Source organism: Bos indicus, chromosome 13 (assembly GCF_029378745.1).
Source record: "Bos indicus isolate NIAB-ARS_2022 breed Sahiwal x Tharparkar chromosome 13, NIAB-ARS_B.indTharparkar_mat_pri_1.0, whole genome shotgun sequence".
Taxonomy (NCBI): domain Eukaryota; kingdom Metazoa; phylum Chordata; class Mammalia; order Artiodactyla; family Bovidae; genus Bos; species Bos indicus.
In genome coordinates, this window is record NC_091772.1 from 35,402,068 (window position 1) to 35,421,767 (window position 19,700).

Consider the following 19,700-nt stretch of genomic DNA (forward strand, 5'->3'; position numbering starts at 1 on the left):
GTATAATCTAGAAAAATATTGTATCACTTTGCTATACACCTGAAACTAATGTAATATTTTAAATCAACTATACTAAGGAGATCCAACCAGTCCATTCTGAAGGAGATCAGCCCTGGGATTTCTTTGGAAGGAATGGTGCTAAAGCTGAAACTCCAGTACTTTGGCCACCTCATTCGAAGAGTTGACTCATTGGAAAAGACTCTGATGCTGAGAGGGATTGGGGACAGGAGGAGAAGGGGACGACAGAGGATGAGATGGCTGGATGGCATCACTGACTCGATGGACGTGAGTCTGAGTGAACTCCGGGAGTTGGTGATGGACAGGGAGGCCTGGCGTGCTGCGATTCATGGGGTCGCAGAGTCGGACACGACTGAGCAACTGATCTGATCTGATCTGATCTGATACTTCAATAAAATTTTTTTAAAAGGAATAGATGAAAAGAGAAATATATATGTTATTCTTTTAAGGTACTTTTTTCTAAAGTATTCTTTGATAAGCTTTGTTTCAGGACAGGAAATAAAAGAAGTTTGCATTTCCTTTCACTACAGCAGTGACCATACCAACCACAGTTTCTGTGGTCAAACTACCGTTCTCTGATTTTTCTGATGCCCTATTTTCACTGCTATGAGTTAGCATCTATTAGCATTAACTATAGGAGAAGGCAATGGCACCCCACTCCAGTACTCTTGCCTGGAAAATCCCGTGGATGGAGGAGCCTGGTAGGCTGCAGGCCATGGGGTCACGAAGAGTCAGACACGACTGAGCGACTTCACTTTCACTTTTCACTTTCCTGCATCAGAGAAGGAAATGGCAACCCACTCCAGTGTTCTTGCCTGGAGAATCCCAGGGACGGGGGAGCCTGGTGGGCTGCTGTCTGTGGGGTCGCACAGGGTCGCACACGACTGAAGCGACTTAGCAGCAGCAGCAGCAACAGCATTAACTATTCTTCTCCTAAAAGGCGTTTACTATTTATTTAACATCCACAGCAATCAAGACAAAATTCAAAATAGATGCAGACAATACCCAGAGGATACTGGGACACAAAGACCAGAATCTTCATTTATTTATTTTTTGCTGAAGTAAAAGAATGATAACCCCTTCCCATCAGGTTTTTGATGTTGCTTTATGAAGACAGCGTGCCAAGCAAACGTAGCAACTGATAAGACCGTTTCAACAAAGGGGTCATTATCTTCAGACTTTTAAAGTAAATGTTCCAGTTTGGCATAATTTTATTCAGGTACCCTTTCAAGAGAGCCTGTGTTTATATTTTGTATTTTACCTGAGTAGAAAAACATCTCGTTTCTCGTACTTAGGAAGTGGTTTTAGCACTTGGAAAGACCTCAGTCACAGGGTGTGATAAGCAGGGCTGGCACAGCTGGAGGTTCTGACAATACCTGCCTGGGGCAACCCACTGTGAGGAGAAACCATCCAGAAATCACACACTAGGGTTAAGCCGTTTGGGGATTTGCATCAATTTGCCCAAATGAATGACGAAAAACCAAAGAAATCACTCAGTCTAGTGTTTATACATCAAACGGTTTCTTATAAACCTTTGGTTACAACTGTTTTTCACCTATTAAGACAAGTCTCAAAACTCCTGAAAGTTTAGCTAATTTACAGTTTATCACAGTACCATTTTTTTAAGGTGTTTTTTTTTTTTTTTTTTTTTGATGTGGATCATTCTTTAAAGTTTTTTTTTAAATTAAAATTTTTTTTATTTTTGACTGTGCTGAGTCTTTGTTGCTGCACACGGGCTTTTTCTAGCTGCAGAGAGCAGGGGCTACTCTTGTTGCAGAACACGGACATCGCACTGTGGTGGCTTCTCTTGCTGCAGAGCTCGCGCTCTGGGCCTGTGGGCTCCAGCAGCTGTGGTGGACAGGCTCAGCTGCTTCTCGGCATGTGGAATCTTCCCAGACCAGGGCTCGAACCCCCTGTCCCTTGCATTGGCAGGTGGATTCTTGACCACTGGACCACCAGGGAAGTCTCATCTTTTAAAGTCTTTATTGAATTTGTTGCAATGCTGCTTCTGTTGTTTATGTTCTGATTTTCTGGCCCTGAGGCGTGTGGGATCCTAGCTCCCTAACCAATGATTGAACCCACTCTCCCCACACTGGAAGGTGACGTCCCAAACACTAGATCACCGTGGAAGTCCCACAACAGCATTTTTTTCCTGCTGTTCTCTTTTACTATTCTGCTTCCTTTGAGCCGTTTTCTGTATCTCAGCCTTTGGGATCAGCATCAGGCTTCTTTGGCACAAAGCTGCTGGGGACTTTGCATCCTCTTTTCCCTCTGCCTCTACTAAATCCCATGGATGCAGGAGCCTGGTGGGCTACAGTCCATGGGGTCGCAAAGAGTCGGGCATGACTGAGCACAGCACAGCAGTGCTTTAGTAGCTCTGGGGTCAGCCTGCACCCCCTCTATGTGGCCAAATTTCAGTTATCACAAGACAGTTGCATTTGAATATCTGAATGATGTATCAAAGTGAATTTTCCAGTGAGAGACTGTTCGACACACACACACACACACTCTCTACTCTCTGACTGTTCCCTCCCTTGTTTCCTTGGCTGCTCCATACTCAGCCCTTGTGGGGTTCCATAGGGCTCTGCCCAAGGTTGGTTCTCTCTTCCTGAAACACCTCACTTATTCCCAAGGATTTGAATTACCACGCGTCTATGTGTTAATGACTCAAATTTGCCAGATTTTTCTATTAAGTCTGTGAATCTAACTGCTTACTTGACATCTTGACCCAGAAAACTTTCAGACAACGTAACCATCATCACAAAAATGGAACACATTCACACCTTCTGTTCCCATCCTGCACTTAGGTATGTGCTTTATCCAAGATGCACAGCCATCCTCCAAGATGCTGGCCAACATCCAGGACACCCGTTTTCTTCTCCCTCCTTTTCCCTGTCTACCTCCAACAAGTTCTCAGCATCCTAGACACGAATCGTAGGCATTCATCTGAGACATCTTTGCAAAGGGAACAATTCAGTCTTCCCGTGGCTCCTAAGAAAATATCCCGAGATGATGTGGCTGACAAGGTCATCTGTGTCCTCACTTCTCTGCTTGCCTCCCCTGCGTCCTTGTCCTCCCTGCTCGCCACACTCCAACCACACTCACCTTGCCCAACCCCATGTCAGACACACATGAGATGCTCAGTCCAGCTCACTGGGTTAACTCTCACCTCACACCTACCTAACTCTTCTCTCCTCCGAGGTCGCCTAGGGTCCTTCCTGTTTATTTTTACTTGTGTGTGTGTTAAGTTGCTTCAGTCACTTTGTGAACCCATGGACTGTAGCCTGCCAGGCTCCTCTGTCCATGGGATTCTCCAGGCAAGAACACTGGAGTGGGTTGCTATGCCTTCCTCCAGGGGATCTTCCTGATACAAGTATCAAACCTGTGTCCCTTGCATCTCCTGCATTGGCAGGTGGGTTCTTTACCATGAGTGTGGCCTGGGAAGTCCCTTTCTTTTTACTTGGTTCTTTTTATTGTATATTTTTGTATGGCAATATATTTTTAAAATTAATTCTTTGTACATGTTTGTTTGTTTGGCTGCATTGGGTCTTAGTTGTGTCGTGTGAGATGTTTCACTGTGGTTCTCAGACTGTCTTTGGTTTTGTGTAAGGGTAATTGCCCCTTGGCATGTGGGATCTTTGTTCCTGCATCAGGGATTAAACCCATGTCCTCTGCATTGCAAGGCAGATTCTTAATCACTGGACCCCCAGGGAAGTCCCTTGGCAATGTATTTTTAAATAAAAGTTATAGCTGTGCATGGTTTAAGAGCTGAATTGTTTTCACGGTTTTTAACTCCCAAATCCCAGTTCCCTGAACTTCCCCCTCCATTTTCTGCTCCCTAAGGCATCTACTTTCAGCAGTTTTAATTGATTCTTTTGGTAACATTCACTTCATCACTAAATAACATCAGTTCAGTTCAGTTCAGTTCAGTCAGTCAGTCGTGTCTGACTCTTTGCGACCCCATTGACTGCAGCACGCCAGGCCTCCCTGTCCATCACCTGGAATTTACTCAAACTCATGGCCATGGAGTCGGTGAGGCCATCCAACCATCTCATCCTCTGTCGTCCCCTTCTCCTCCCGCCTTTAATCTTTCCCAACAGCAGGATCTATGCAAATGAGTCAGTTCTTCGCATCAGGTGGCCAAAGTATTGGAGTTTCAGCTTCAGTATCAGTCCTTCCAATGAATATTCAGGACTGATTTCCTTTAGGACTAACTGGTTGGATCTCCTTGCAGTCCAAGGGACTAGCAAGAATCTTCTCCAACATTACAGTTCAAAAACATCAATCCTTGGGCGCTCAGCTTTCCTTATAGTCCAACTCTCACATCCATACATGACTACTGGAAAAACCATAGCCTTGACTAGATGGACCTTTGTTGGCAAAGTAATGTCTCTGCTTTTTAATATGCTGTCTAGGTTGGTCATAACTTTTCTTCCAAGGAGCATGCGTGTTCTAATTTCATGGCTGCAGTCACCATCTGCAGTGATTTTGGAGCCCCCCAAAATAAAGCCTGTCACTGTTTCCATTGTTTCCTCATCTATTTGCCATAAAGTGATGGGACCAGATGCCATGATCTTACTTTTCTGAATGTTGAGTTTTAAACCAACTTTTTCCTCTAACATACTTACTTACTAAATAACATATTAACTACTTAATTTTCCTGTTTAGGTGTCATCTATTGATTTCTCCATATGAAAGATGAGGATTTAATTCTCCTCCCGAACAAACCTTTGCGATATCCTTGGACACTTTCTAATTCCCTATTCTTCCAACATGAGTTATAATTTCAGTTAGGTTACACTGTGTGGTGTTTGCATTATTATTATGTTACTATTTAAAGCTGAGCCAAATGGTTGTGGATGAACAATGTTGCCTGCTGTATCAGTGAAAAAGGATGTTGCTGCCATCAAGCCAGCAGCCACTGTAGCTGCCGGACTGTGTGTACCCTGAGGGGATTCAGGATGGAGAAAGTAGGAAACTGGCCCTAGACAGCTAAGGTTCATGTCAAAGGAATGAATTCAGTGAGCCCAGACTCTTGTATTTTCCCATATATGCAAAGTGTCAAATTCATTAACTTAAGATATCCGGTTTTCTTTAACTAACAGTCATCTTTGGATGTTCTGACTAACTGGTTTTTGTTACAATCCCCCCTATAGGTCCTGGCTCCTCACTGAAATCTTCAGAGCAGTCCCTCAGAGATACCTGAGAGGCTGCCTTCTGGGCTTAAGTCCGCAGTATGTCTGCTGAATAAAACATAGTTCTCAACTTCTATTGTTGTGCATTTTTCAGTCAACATAGTAAACTAGGTTTTTCCTCACTAGGGTTAACTATTGCCTTTATAGAGGGCAGGCAGGAGGCTAACTGCTTATGTATTTATCACTAATTATCCACCTCTCACTTCCACGTGTGTTAGTATTGCTCAATAAAATCAATCCTGGGTATTCTAATATTTTTTCTTCTTGAAAAAGCTTTTCCAGGAAACTTCTGACCTAAATTTGTTCTCGATTTGTGCCAATTTGGGTTCTCCAGGAAGCAGACACCAAGATGGTATTTGAAGGGCAAAGAGATTTATTAGGACAATTGCCTGGGCGAGGGGAACATAAAGGGGCAGGAGGAGGCAGGGAGAGCCTTCAGACGGGGATGCAGGTCTGACACCTCGGAAGGGAGAGGAGGAAGGAAGGAAGGTGTGGTAGGAAGAATCTCAGACTGCACTGTGGCTCCTGGAAACCTCAGGGTGGCAGCCGGAGTCTCCTTAGAAGAATGCTATGTCCGGCAGAAGAGACCAGCTGTAGGAACCCTGCAATTGCAGGAAGGGGGACACCTTCCAGGGCCTGAGAGTGGGCTCTTGTCTAACACTTGGAAGTGAATTCATCGAGGAGACACATGAGCTGACAAAACAAAGATTTTATTGTGAAGGGGCACCCAGGCGGAGAGCAGCAGGTTAAGGGAAACCAGGAGGGCTGCTCTGCCACGTGGCTCACAGTGTCAGGGTTTATGGTGATGGGGTTAGTTTCTGGGTTGTCTCTGGCCCATCATCTTGTTTGGCCCAAGTCGGTCTGACTTAGGGTTCTTCTTGGTGGCACTGGCATCTCCCAGCTGAGATGGATTCTCATGTGAAGGATTCTGGGAGGTTGGTAGGACATACTGTGGGCTGGTGCCTCCTCCCTCCTTTTGGCCCCTCCCAAATTCTCCCAGTTAGTTTTCAGCAGCAGCACCATCTTCCTTATCAGGACCTCCTGCTGTGAGACAACTCATCCAAGTGGTTATCATCATGTCTGGCCAAGGCAGGCTGTTTCGCTCAATGGTCCCCTAACACTGCCATGCTGAGGCATTGTCTGGGAGCCGCCAGCTGGAAGCTGTCACTGACTGCTTCCCTTCTGCAAGTTATCGCCTGAAGGAAGAGCTGAACAGCCATCCCACATCTTTACAGGCTGGAATGGCTCCTGGTTTTCTGCTCCAAAGGGCCACAAAATGAGGCTGGAGACCTTGAGAACTTTCACCATCTCATGGTTTCCATCTTATTTCTTAGCTGTTTGCTTCTTCATCTGAGTTCTTTCTCTGTAGCTTCCTGAGGAAGAGTCCATGAGTTTTTGAAAGCTTGCATCTCTGAAAATGTCTTTATTCTACAGGGAAGGAAAATTTGCCACCTCAAAATGTCTCCTTGGCATACAAATTATTTTGAGCTGAAAGCAATCGAGGCCCCAAAGACACAGAAAGTCACTTTCCCCTTTCCCCTTACCTGCCTAAAGAATTTAGATAAAGGGCCTTTTTCCAGAATAGGTCTATTACTGGAGATGTTTGCAAAGATTACAGGCCAGGTGTGGTTGGGGAAATTTGGCAGGGCCCAGAAATCGGAGTCCACTCTGTGTCCCATTGTCTCTGCTGACCCAGCAAACATTTGTCTGCCAAACATTTGTTTTCTCATCCTCATGTCGATTGCTCCCTCCCCTTTAAAGTCCAAAACCACTACCCCAACATCCTCTTTTGGTTTCAGCTGAACATGCTCTTTAAGATGAGAGCTTTGGCCATTTTGGCAAATTACTCAGTTTTCCTGAGTCTCTCCTATGTGTGTTGTTGCTGTTTAGTAGTTAAGTCATGTCCGACTCTTTTGTGACCCCATGAACCTCCAGGCTTCTCTGTTCATGGGATTTCACAGGCAAGAATACTAGAGTGGTTTGCCGTTTCCTTCTCCAGGGGATCTTCCAACCCAGGGATTGAACCCTTGTCTACTGCATTGGTGGGCAGATTCTTTACCGCTGAGCCACCAGAGCAGCCCCTCTCCTGTGTATGCGTGTTATTAAACTCTTGTTTGATACGTAGAGGGACAGAGGAAATTTCTCCCTCCAGAAGAACTCTCATACTTAACAAACAGCTGTGCATAGGTATCTAGATAAGAAATAACTTCCCTTCAAAACTCTGCAGGCATTTTGTTCTGTTTTCTCCTACCTTCTAGTATTGCTCTTAACAACTTTAAAGTCATTCCAGTTCTTGACCCTTAGCTCCAGTGTTCTGAAACACAGTGGTAATGTGTCTCAGCACATTTTTCAGGCATCCTGGGGTTCTTAATTTGGAAACTCATTTTGAGACTTGGGGAAATTTATATGCATAATTTCCTTAGTGTTATATTCTCATTTATTTTCTCAGCTTTTTTCTTCAACTCTTAATTAGCACCTATAAATTTCTTATGATTTTTTCCTCTTATTTTTCCTTTTTAATTTCTGGGACATTTTCTCAATTTTAACTTCAAAACCTTTCAGAAATTAACATTTTTTCTCCTATTATATATTAAGTTTAAACACAACATTTGTCTCAGGAAAACTTCTTTTAAAACATTGTTCTTATTTTATGGATAGAATATCTTCTCTTATTTTGTTCTGAAGAAATTCACAAAGTTTTTTTTTTTTTTTTTAAGCTTTCTTTCCTTCCTTTTTATACATTTTTATTCTTGCTTAGTTTGCTTTGACTTCTGTTTTTCTTACTACAAGGCTTTTTCTGATGCCTGCTGATCCTTGGCTGTTCACTCATATTTAATGGTTGGATGCTCGAAGCTGACTGACAGTGGTGGGCATACGGGCATGGTTTTTAACTGAGATTCCTCAGAATCTCACATGGAAAATGGGGATACTTATGGTGTTATCTCATAGGGCTGCTGTTAGATAACATGGGTCAAGAGTGCATCATGGCCCCAGCATGGAGATAGTACCAGATAACACTAACTGAAGAAAAGGAGCAGGTAGCCTCCTGGACATAACTGCCCGCCCCCCCTCCCCCCAAGGGAAAGCAGCTGGAGATTCATTCCTTGTGGACTGATACTCCAAGATGAGAACAGCAGAACACTCTAGAGAGGAGGATGGGCCCTGCCCAGATAGAGGAGACCACGTATTTCTCATTCTTGAAGTCAGGAGACCTAGCCAACTGCACATGTACAGGAAGTATCCTTGGAGGTCAAAAGGGAGTGATGTCAACCTACCCATAGGCCTCTTCACCTGAATCCATCTTGGCTGAGAGATGAACACGTAGCTATAGGAGGATCCTGAGTTATACAAAATACAGACTCTGAAACAGGCAAATCAAAATCATTGGTCAAAGAAACTTGGAAGAAATGCCCCTTAAAAGTGACTCAAACACCCATGAGGGTGTGACTCTCCCACTAAGTCTGCCCATGTGTCTACCAATAGGTACTGTACTCTTTTCCTCCTAATAAATACTTTACTTGTTTCACTACTTACTGTCTTGTGGGAATTCTTTTCTGCAAAGCTGAAGGGCCAAGACCTTGTTGCTGACCTTTGCTCTAGGGGCTAGGATTCAGCACTCTCACGGTCATGACCTGACCTCAGTCTCTGGCCAAGAACAAAATCTCTGCTTGCTTCAAGTTACTGCAGGCCAAGGCCACCCGAGATCAATTTGAGTCTCGGCTGGACACTCTTGAATCTCTCTGTGACTTGGGAAGTTACTTAACTTCTCCATATATTGGTTTTATTTATCTGTACAATGGGATTATAATTTTGCTGCCTCAAAGAGTTATGAGGGTTCGATGAGGTAATGCATACAAAATGTTGGGAATATGGCTTGACCTCACTTACAGTTAGTGGTCAATATCCCAGACGGTGTCCCCTCACTGAATCACTTCTTCATGTCCTTGTTTGGGAATTTAAGGAGATGTGGTTGGAAAACTGATTCTGGTTCCTTCAGAGCAGAGACACATCTGGAATAAATGTTTTCGTTTAGTTAGTAGAGCTCTGCTCTTCCAAACAGACACAAGCTAGACCGTTGCTGAAGGGTGTATTTAAAAAGAAATAAATTCATGGTCAGCATCGTCTAAACTTCAGGATAGAATCTAAACTCCAAACCCACATCAACTGCTTATTGGCCCTTAAGAAACCCACCAGACATGAGATCCCAACCTGGTTCACAGCTCGGGAGCATCGGAGGAAGATGGTGAGTGAGTGTTTACAAAGCTCCTGTGAGAAAAAAATGTCTGGTCAGATTCTTTAGAATAACGACAACCGCAGAACTGAATCTAGATTGTTAGTTTTTTGAGGGCAAAGGGGTAGAGGTTGGGATGGCTTTGACCTTCCATTTTAAGGAAATCAGTGAGGAATGACCCTCTGAAGACTGGGAGCTAAGATCAGTGACGCAAGCAATGTTGTGTCTCTCGGTAACAAGGGTCTTTAGCATTTAAAGGCGTTCCCATGATGCCTTCCCCTCCCACACCATTTCCTCCTGGGCCCCTGGAATAGAAGACACACATCTTAGCCCCTTCGCAGAGGAGAAACTGCCTCCTTGGAATTGGTCATTTTACTTGGAATTGGGATCTGCCACCTCAGAATTGGTGATTTTACCCTAGTTTAAACAGTTTCTCAGAGTAAGCAGTGGCTTCTATCTGAGAAAAAGCGAAGTCGAAGAAGTGTTAAAAATCATGATTTGACAAAGATACTCAGAAAGTTGATTGAATATTTAGCTCTTGTGTTTAAAAATAACCATGGCTGCTGCTTCTTTTTTTTCCTTTTGCCTGTGTCACGTGACATATAGGATCTTAATTCCCAGACAAGGGATCGAACCCTCACCCCCTGCATTGGAAGCATGGAGTCTTAATGACTGGACCACCATGAAAGTCCAAGCATGGCTTCTTAAAGGTCTCTTTGGTTAAATCTACAATAAAAGACATCATTCACTAGAACAGACTAAACACTAAATTGCTTGAAAATGTGCTTGTCATAGATGTTTGATTGTTTAGAAGTAGATTTTAAATACTTCATGCAAAAGTATTTCAAGGAAGTATGCCTTAATAAGTAAAGTACGCACTTTTTCCTTTTGGTACACTGAAATAATTAATACATGCATTGTTATTCAGTGTATAGAAGAGTGCTTTATTAAATGAGTGATAAATATTTTGGTTGAGAGGTTTCAAGACATAAGATGCAGAGGACTGGGCTGGAAGTTTGCGGTTAGTTGATGCAAACTGTTATATATAGAATGGGTGGACAGTAAGGTCCTGCAGCATAGCACAAGGAACTATATTCAATATCCTGTGATAAGCCATAATGAAAGAGAATATGAAAAAGGATATATATGTATAACTGAATCACTTTGCTGTACAGCAGAAATTAACACAACACTGTAAATCAACTCTACTGCCATAAAAAAAAAAAAAAAAAAAAAGCCTGGACGGGTGGTTTTGTAAGAGTTCCCAGAAGGAGTGAAGACAGCAGGAAAGTTGCCAGCCTCCTCTCCTTCCCTGCGTACGAGCAGAATTGTGGACGCGATTGACCGAATGATGACAGTGAATATTTCCCCTGAAATTACAGGAAATGTAATTTCAGTGCTTGTAGTTTTTTTTCCCCTATGACTTCTTGAAATTCCTTTATCTATTGCATTCCCACCCCCCCCTTCTTGAGGCTGAACTTCTGATGGACTTTCTCTGTGTGGCTCTGGGTTGTGTCTGACATTCGAAAATACCCTTTCCTTCTGGGGGATGGGCTAGGCCACATGGCTCTAGGGTGGGGTCAGGGAGGGTGACTGAGCTGGACACAGAAGCTTCTATTAATAGTAATTCAGAATTTCCTATAAGAGATCTCCTCTTCTCTGGGGGCATATTTCATCTTTTCAGACTTACGACAGCATAGATTGCAGGTCCAGTCATCCATGAGATAGGCAGCCTTTTAGTTATCATAGGTAATTTGTAGTCCAGGAGCTGACACTCTATTTACTTTCCTTCAGTAAAAATGGCTCATTCTTTGTGTGCTTGCTTGTTTTTTGGTAGAGAGGGAGACTTATATTTGTTTAATGCTTTTTGCTTTTCTTGGCATGTTTGCTGATAGCAACATATCAGCTGTATATTGGAAGAACTGGCCTCTTACCAGTGAATGTCTGGGAGATTTGGTTGGCTGTTCAGAGCTTTTGCTTGTTCCTTCCTAGAGCATGCACAACGGTAACTCTAGGAGGACTACCAGGATGTTCAAAGGACTTTGCACATTGCAAAACGCTCCTTATGGAGAAGTGTTTATTCTGAACATAGCAGGTGCTTGAAAAATTATTGATTAAACCTATTATGCAAGCCTGCAGTAACCTACCCCATTCAGTATTTCTTATTAGAGAGTCACTTACAGTTTGACCAGGGCTCCAAGTTTCAATCGTTTATCTTCTGCTGAGCTGGACAGCCTGTGTTTATCCCTGGCTCTGTGACTCACCAACCCCATTACCTAGGACAAGTCGCTGTCCGTAAGTGGTGAGTAGTAACAGATGGGTTCTTACTGTTGACAGAGTCCACTTGCTTGGTCATAGCTTGTTTAACTTCTGAAACAAGAGTTAAAAAACCCCCATTGAATTTACTGATGAGATGATATGACATATGGGATTTACTTTGAAATAACCCAGGGAATGGGGTGGGGGAAGTAAGGGAGGGTAGAGATGAAGTGAGATAGTCCATGAATTCAGAGCTGCTGAAGCTGAGTGATCAGTACCTGGCAATTCGTACTAAATAATTTTGAAATGTCTCATAATAAAAAGTGAAAACAAACAAACAAAGAAGTTTACTTCAAAGGATTCAGGATTTAACAGTTTGGAGACCAGCTTCTGAAATACCATTTGGTATGTTAGCACTTTTTTTTTTTTTTTCGTTTTTAAACAAAGGAAAAGCCCTTCAGGTACTTGAGCCAAGTGGGAAAAACTATTAGGCCGGAGATTCTCAAGAGTAGCTGTGGGCTGACTCAGCCCGGCTCCTGGGCCACAGTGAAGTTTTGTCTAGTGGACCGGGTATTCCCCTGTCCCAGGCCGGCTTTGGCTGACTCATACAGCAAATCAGAGTTTCACATCTAACTGTTCTGGGCATTGTTTATCAAGGTTGGAACCCAAAGGCCTGGCTGAAATGAGGAGAGGCTATTTCACACCTTCTTTAAAGGTCACAACTTTCCTCCAGAGAAGCCTATTTTCCATCTGGAAGCTTCTATCTGATGTCACCCAAGCTAGGAACTTAAAAGGGGACATTTCCTAGAAGTACACTAAGCTCTTTGGTGACATTCATTTTAGGGTTAAAAAATCAGCTGAAACCATAAGCTGACTTGTTTACTTACAGGAGAGAAACGCCTGGTGAACGGGGAGTTCATGGTAACCTCAGCTGTTCAGACTGTCCTGACAGTGGACCAGCTATGTCACTGGGCCTCTGACTTCACAGGGCCATAGACCAGGACAGGCCACTGCCCTTGATCTTGACCCATTGATCAGACGTGAATGGGTCAGGACCTCCTCTTCCATGGAGGCCAAAAGCGGGGTCAGAAACTTTGCTTGCTCGGTGTGCAGGCAGCTGCTGCCCTGGAGGACAGCTGAGAAGATTTCCCAAGTCAGTTTTCCTCTTGCTTTTCAGTCTGGAGCCTGAGCCTCGGGATGGGGTGGGGGTGGGACCACCTTCCCCAAGCTTTCCATGTGAGGGCCAGTCTGGTCTTGAGTCCGCTTCTCTCAGCCCAAGGAAGCAATGTCCACTCTACATAGAATTTAGATACAAATCAAGCCAAAGATAAAAATCAAGCCATTGACATAACTGTGTCCTGAGAATAGATGAGCCAATATTTGCCCATATTTAGAAAATAATTGTTTTTAATTGAAGTATAGTTGATTCACAGTATTGTTTCAAGTGTATAGCACAGCCATCCCATTATATATACATATGTGTGTGTGTATAACTGAACATGTATAACATATATATACATATACACATATATACACATGAACATGTATATTCCTTTTCAAATACTTTTTCCTTATAGGTTATTACATAATATAGAGTACAGTTTTCCCTGTGCTATACAGTAGGTTCTTGGTTATTTATCTGTTTTATGCATGGTAGTGTGTATATGATACTCTCAGTCTCCTGATTTATCCCTCCCTCCACCCCCCTTCACTTTCACTTTTCACTTTCATGCATTGGAAAAGGAAACAGCAACCCACTCCAATGTTCTTGCCTGGAGAATCCCAGGGACGGGGTAGCCTGGTGGGCTCCTGTGTCTGGGGTCACACAGAGTCAGACACAACTGAAATGACTCAGCAGCAGCAGCAGCAGTGGCCACCCCTCTTTCCCCTTTGGTAGCCATGAATTTGTTTTCTGTATCTGTGCGTCTGTTTATGTTTTCTACAATATATAGATTCATTTGTGTCATGTTTTTGATTCCACATATGTGATATCATATATTTGTCTTTCTCTTTCTGACTTACTTCACTAAGTATGGTAATCTCTAGGTCCATCCATGTGGTTGCACATGGCATGATTTCATTCTTTTGTATGCTTGAGTAGTTTTCCAGGGTATATATATACACCACATCTTCTTTATCCATTCATCTGTTGATGGACACCCAGGATGCTTCCCTGTCCTGGCTATTGTAAACAGTGGCTGCAATGAACACTGGGGTGCGTGTATCTTTTTGAGTTATGCTTTTCATCTTTCCCAGATATATGCCCAGGAGTGGGATTGCAAGATCAGATGGTAGCTCTGTTTTTAGTTTTTGAGGAAGCTCCATACCGTTCTCCACGGTTGACTCACATTTTTCATACCTTAAATAACTATGTGGTAACTGTGGCATCTCCATTTTACACAGAGGGAGAAGGGGCCATCCCAGATCATAGAGTGGGAGCGCAGCAAAGCTACAGCTCAAAGCGTTCTTTAGCTGAGCTCTTTCTATTTCACTGGAGCAGATGAGTAGCCCCAGGTTACAGCGGAGATTGTTCTAAAGGTGCGGAATTGTAGGAATTCCTAAGGGGTGGGATCACGTAGCATGGCCCTCATATCCCAGCATCCTCTGCAAACTCTTCTAATCTGCCCTGGATGGTAACTTTCTTCTCTTTCTCTCATCTCCTTAAAAATCTTCACAAGGCTCATCTCAAATGTCACCAACCTTCCCTGATCTTCCCAGTTATGATTAGTTCTATTCCAACCCCCCACCCCACTCCTCCACGATGCAGTTTTCTTAACCATTTTGTCTCAGTTTACTTTTTAAAAAAATATGTCTCACTTCCCTCCCTAGATTGCAAACAGCTTGAGGCAAAGGATACAGTTAAATAAATTTTAGTTTTTTATTAAAAATTATGACCTGTTAAACATGTAGAAAAGAATCAAATACACATGTTCTCACGAGGTTGAGATTATTAACCATCCTGGGGGTTGCTCTCTGATCACACATCCTTCCTTCCACTAGAGCCAACTGGAAACAATGTTGCACTGTTTGTATTCAGCAGCCACTTGTTTTCAGAAAGTTGAAGATTCATTCATATTGGTGTTTGTGGCTGTAGGTCATTGATTTCATTATGAATCTGGTGATGTATAATATTCCGTTGTAAGAAAATACCATGATTGATCCATTCTCCCATCAATAAACAATTGGGTTGTTTCTCACTTTCTTGCTTTTTCAACAATAATACCAGGAACATTCTTTTCATGTCCTTTGGTGTACATGTGAAAGAGATTCTCTGGGCTTCAATTGCATGTGTGTGTATGTAGTTTAAAAATCCTCCTGTACTCTGAGGTTGTAAGAATATTTTTTAAAGCTCACTGCTTTTCCTCTGACATTTAGGTTTATAATCTAACCTGTAATTCATTTTGGGTATGGTATACAGTAGGAATCCATTTTCTCATTTTTTCCTCCTCGTAATACATAACTACCCCTTTTAATTAGTAGCCCTTTTTAATGAATAGTCCATTTCATACACATTTCTCTGCAGTGTCCCTGGTAGAAGATGCAGTATTTCTGATCCCTGGTGTGCACCAGTGCAGCTGCACAGATTTTTACCTCTCTTACCCTGGGTTGAAATGTAAGTGGAAATAGATGCATTGGCTTATATAGTATCTCATCTGTTTGAAAGTTATACCTTAGTCATCAAAGAGCTATGGAATCAGGGGCTTGCACTGATGCTTTGAAGGAAGAAAATGTTAGGCTTGGGGTTATCAGTCATCAATTCAAAGCAAAGTGTGGAAGACAGGGTTTCCTCAGCAGCATTAAACAAATCCTGCGTGCATGTTAAGTTGTTTCGGTCATGTCTAACTGTCATCCTATGGACTGTGGCCTGCCCGGCTCCTCTGTCCATGGGGTTCTCCAGACAAGCATACTAGAGTGGATTGTCATTCCCTTCTCCAGGGAATCTTGCCAACCCAGGGATTGAACCCACGTCTCTTATGTCTCCTGAGTTGGCAGGCCAGTTCTTTACCACTGGCGCCACCTGGGAAGCTCCTAAACAAATCCTAGTTTCTCCTTTAGTTAGAGGGCAGATTGAGCTGAGTTCCGGCCTCAGGGACTGATCAGTTGATTAGCAGAGCTTTATGGAAGGTCGAATTCTTAGCCCTGGCAAGTCTCCTGCCAAAGTCAGGACTCTGATAGGAAAGAAGTAGAACCTTAAAGCTTGGGTTGGGGCAATCTGGGTATTTGTATTTATAAGCCACCGATATGCAAAACGGAGAAGGCAATGGCACCCCACTCCAGTACTTTTGCCTGGAAAATCCCATGGACAGAGGAGCCTGGTAGGCTGCAGTCCATAGGGTGGCTAGAGTCGGACACGACTGAGTGACTTCACTTTCACTTTTCACTTTCATGCATTGGAGAAGGAAATGGCAACCCACTCGAGTGTTATTGCCTGGAGAATCCCAGGGACAGGGAAGCCTGGTGGGCTGCCACCTATGGGGTTGCACAGAGTCAGACACGACTGAAGCGACTTAGCAGCAGCAGCAGCAGCAGTAGATATGCAAAATCCCCTAGCCTTCTGTAGCCTGGGAAGTGGCCCACCCCTTCCCCCATTAAGAAAAAAGGGCTCTTTCTCTTTTATAAAAAACAGCACTCGCTCCCTTCCTGAGGACCATGCAGAAGCTTTAAATGAGGTGGAGGCTGGTGTGGTCAGGCTAATGCCTGTCTTTGTATGGCACCTGCTCTTCCCTCCCCTCCAGACCACCAGATGCACCCGAGGTTAAATCCCAGGCTGGCACATGCTAAGGCATGGGAAGGAATTTGTACCCTCAAATCACTCCAGGCCCTGGCTACTCAGTCCTGGCAGGGACAGGAAATCTACATCTGAGAGTAACTCTTGGTGGTTCAGGATCAAGCCGAATCCATGTGTGTCTGGATAAAAAGGGTATTTGTCAATATGGAGCGACTCCTGTTAATTAGGAGGGACCAACCTGGCAAGAGCCCAAGAACGAGGAGTTGGCTGACTTGCTTTGCTCAGAGAAAGTGATGGGCCATGGTCAATGAAGCAGAGATGCTGAAACTGCCATGGCAACCATGGAGGAAGGGATCAAAAGGCCCTGAGAGGTGGGCCTGCTGCAATGATTTGCTATTTAAGATGGAGAACTCACCAGCTGACACTGCTAACATTTAGGAGATCCTAAAGGATATCTATTTACTAAGATGATAAGAGACGTGCTGGCTACGGAAGCACTGACATTTCTGGGAGCTCAGTAGAGGTTGTCTTTTGTACATCAGGGATAATGGACACAGACATTGTTCCAGAATTGGGATCCCTGGTAGTCAGGGTGATGCCAGGTGGAAGCACCGAACACCATCTCGGAAACCAGGTGGGTGTAATGACCAGAGCGGGCCACAGAATTTGAATAGCACTCTTGCCTGGAAAATCCCATGGACGGAGAGCCTGGTGGGCTGCAGTCCATGGGGTCGCGAAGAGTCGGACACGACTGAGCGACTTCACTTTCACTTTTTACTTTCATGCATCGGAGAAGGAAATGGCAACCCACTCCAGTGTTCTTGCCTGGAGAATCCCAGGGACGGGGGAGCCTGGTGGGCTGCCGTCTACAGGGTCGCACAGACTCGGACACGATTGAAGTGACTTAGCAGCAGCAGCAGCAGCATAGAGGTACATAGAGATGTTTACTAGAATGTATTGATCCTCAGACAAGAGAGATAGGCAGACTTGGAGGGTCTTAGTCAATGTTTAAATTCAAAGAACCTCAAAAACAGGTGAGCATAAGGCTGAGGTCAGTCACCACAATGGCAAGGTAGGGACCTTGCTCTTTTTCTGAATAGCTTTTAGATGTAAAACTCGATTGAAAGAGAGGCTGGCTTGCCATAAAGGACCCCAAAATACCATGGCAGTTGTGTAAAGAGGTGATTTTCCTGGTCTTTCTCCCAAAGGTTTACCTGGGTACCATATACTGAAGAAAGTCATGGAGCCACACCTTTTGAGGACTATTGGATGCAGGACAAGCTGACCTGATAGGGTCAGGTGAGTAGGGGCAGGTGGAGTAGGGGCAGGTGGAGATTAGGTGGTAAATGCAGTCTTAGCAGGTCCATCTCATAGCGGGTCTACTAAGGCACAGACTCACCCAGTGGCAATTTCCTGAATTCCTGGCTGTATGATGAGAATTAACATGCCTAGTAAAATTAAGGCTGACACCCTAGGCTTCCTAAAGGCAGGACCAACTCTGGTACAACAGATGCTCCAGAACTTCCTATGGGATTAGACTCCAGGTAGACTTCCTGTAGAACACATTCTTGCTAGTTTCTTTTCCTGCCACATCCTGCTTCCCTCACTTCCCTTCCCACCACCCCCCCAAACACTCTCAATACTTGCATCTGAATTCAGTTTTAGGTCTTGCTGTTAAGGGAACTCAGTCTAAGACACGTACTATCTCAACTGTTTTCCCTTCATTTTATGCCTTTGCTGTTGTAAATCATAAAATGTTTTTCAAATATCCCATTAGAGTGTGCTTGGATCTTGACAAATATAATGAGTTTTTAAAAATGAATTGTTGGTGAATTTGATCATACACTTTTACTATCCCTTCTATGAGATAGACAAAATTTTCTCCTTTAATGTATTTAATGATAAAATATGTGACTTTCTATGTTAAACCATCTGGTTGCATTCCTGGCATGAATTCAGTGATGATTTTTTTTTTAAAGTATGTTCTTGGATTAATTTTGTACATATTTTGTATAAAATTTCTGTGACTGTGTTCAGGATTAATATTTTCTTTCTCATACTCTGATTCAATGATGAGGAGGTTATAATAATCTCATTGGATTCCTTGGGGACTTTTTCTGATTTTATATTCTCTTAAAGAATTAGTATATTCAATTGTTTGAATCCTTGAATAATTGGTAAAACTTGCTTCTAAACTTTTGGGGCCTGAATTTTCTTTGTGAGATGATACTCAATTATTGGTTAATTTTCTTTAAGGGTTCTATGACTATATATCTATTTTTGGCATTAATTTTTTTGTACTCAAGAAATAATTGATAAATGAATGAGTTACTTATCTTGGCATATGTTGAAGTCACTATGCTTTAAAAAGGAAGTTAATCTATCAACTAACAATAAACTGATGGGAATTCCCTAGCATTCTAGTGGTTAAGACTTCTCCTTCCAGTGTAGGGGGCACAGGTTTGATCCCTGGTTGTGGAGCTAAGATCCCACATGCCTCGTGGCCCAAAAAAACAAAAACATAAAATAGAAGCAGTATTGTAGCAAATTCAATAAAGACTTTAAAAATGGTCCACATCAAAAAAATTAAAACAAACAAAATGAAAAGAAAAGAATAAAATATTTAACTATAAACTTAAGGAGGAAAGCTATTTACGTACTGAAAACTACAAAACATTGCTGAAAGAAATTAAAGATGTCAGTAAATAGAACACAATCCATATTCATGAATCAGAAGATTAAAGACTGTTAAGATGTCAGTGGTACCCAAATTGACCTACCTACTTAGTGTAATCCCTATCAAAACCCCAATGATGCTTTTTTTAAGAAATAGAAAAATCTATCCTAAAGTTTAAATGAAATTTCAAGAGAGAGTTTGGTGAATCCCCAAGGAGCCAAAGCAATCTTAAAAAAGAAGAGTAAGCTTGGAGGCCTCACACTTCCTGATTTCAAAACTTACTGCAAAGCTGCAGTAAGCAGAACTATGATCCTGGCTTACAGACAGACCTATAGACCAGTGGGATGAAATAGAGAGCCCAGAAATAAACCTTTATACACATGGTCAAATTATTGTTGACATAGATGTCAAGATCATGGGGAAAGGAGAGTCTTTTCAACAAATACTGGGAAACTGAATATCTACACGCAAAGAATGAAGTTAGACCTTTACCTTATGAAAGTGAAGTGAAAGTGTTAGTTGCTCAGTTGTGTCCAACTCTTTGCAACCTCATGGACTGTAGCCCACCAGTCTCCTCTGTCCGTGGAATCC

General features: G+C 43.0%; 2 long non-coding RNA genes across 3 annotated transcripts in view; one reads left to right on the forward strand and one right to left on the reverse strand.

Annotated features, from left to right (window-relative positions):
- Positions 1-5,902: 5,902 nt before the first annotated feature.
- Positions 5,903-12,730, reverse strand: LOC109568008 (uncharacterized). The gene is made up of 6 exons (XR_002182167.2): positions 12,591-12,730; positions 11,626-11,814; positions 9,423-9,479; positions 9,102-9,223; positions 8,489-8,574; positions 5,903-6,641 (listed from the first exon to the last, which is right to left on the reverse strand). It is a non-coding gene; the product is annotated as an uncharacterized lncRNA (long non-coding RNA).
- Positions 11,609-19,700, forward strand: part of LOC109568009 (uncharacterized) — a 62,198-nt gene continuing 54,106 nt past the window's right edge. For both annotated transcript variants that reach the window (XR_011570042.1, XR_002182168.2), the window contains exons 1-2: positions 11,609-11,746; positions 17,641-17,731. This is a non-coding gene — a long non-coding RNA (uncharacterized lncRNA). The remainder of the gene's footprint in view (positions 11,747-17,640; positions 17,732-19,700) is intronic.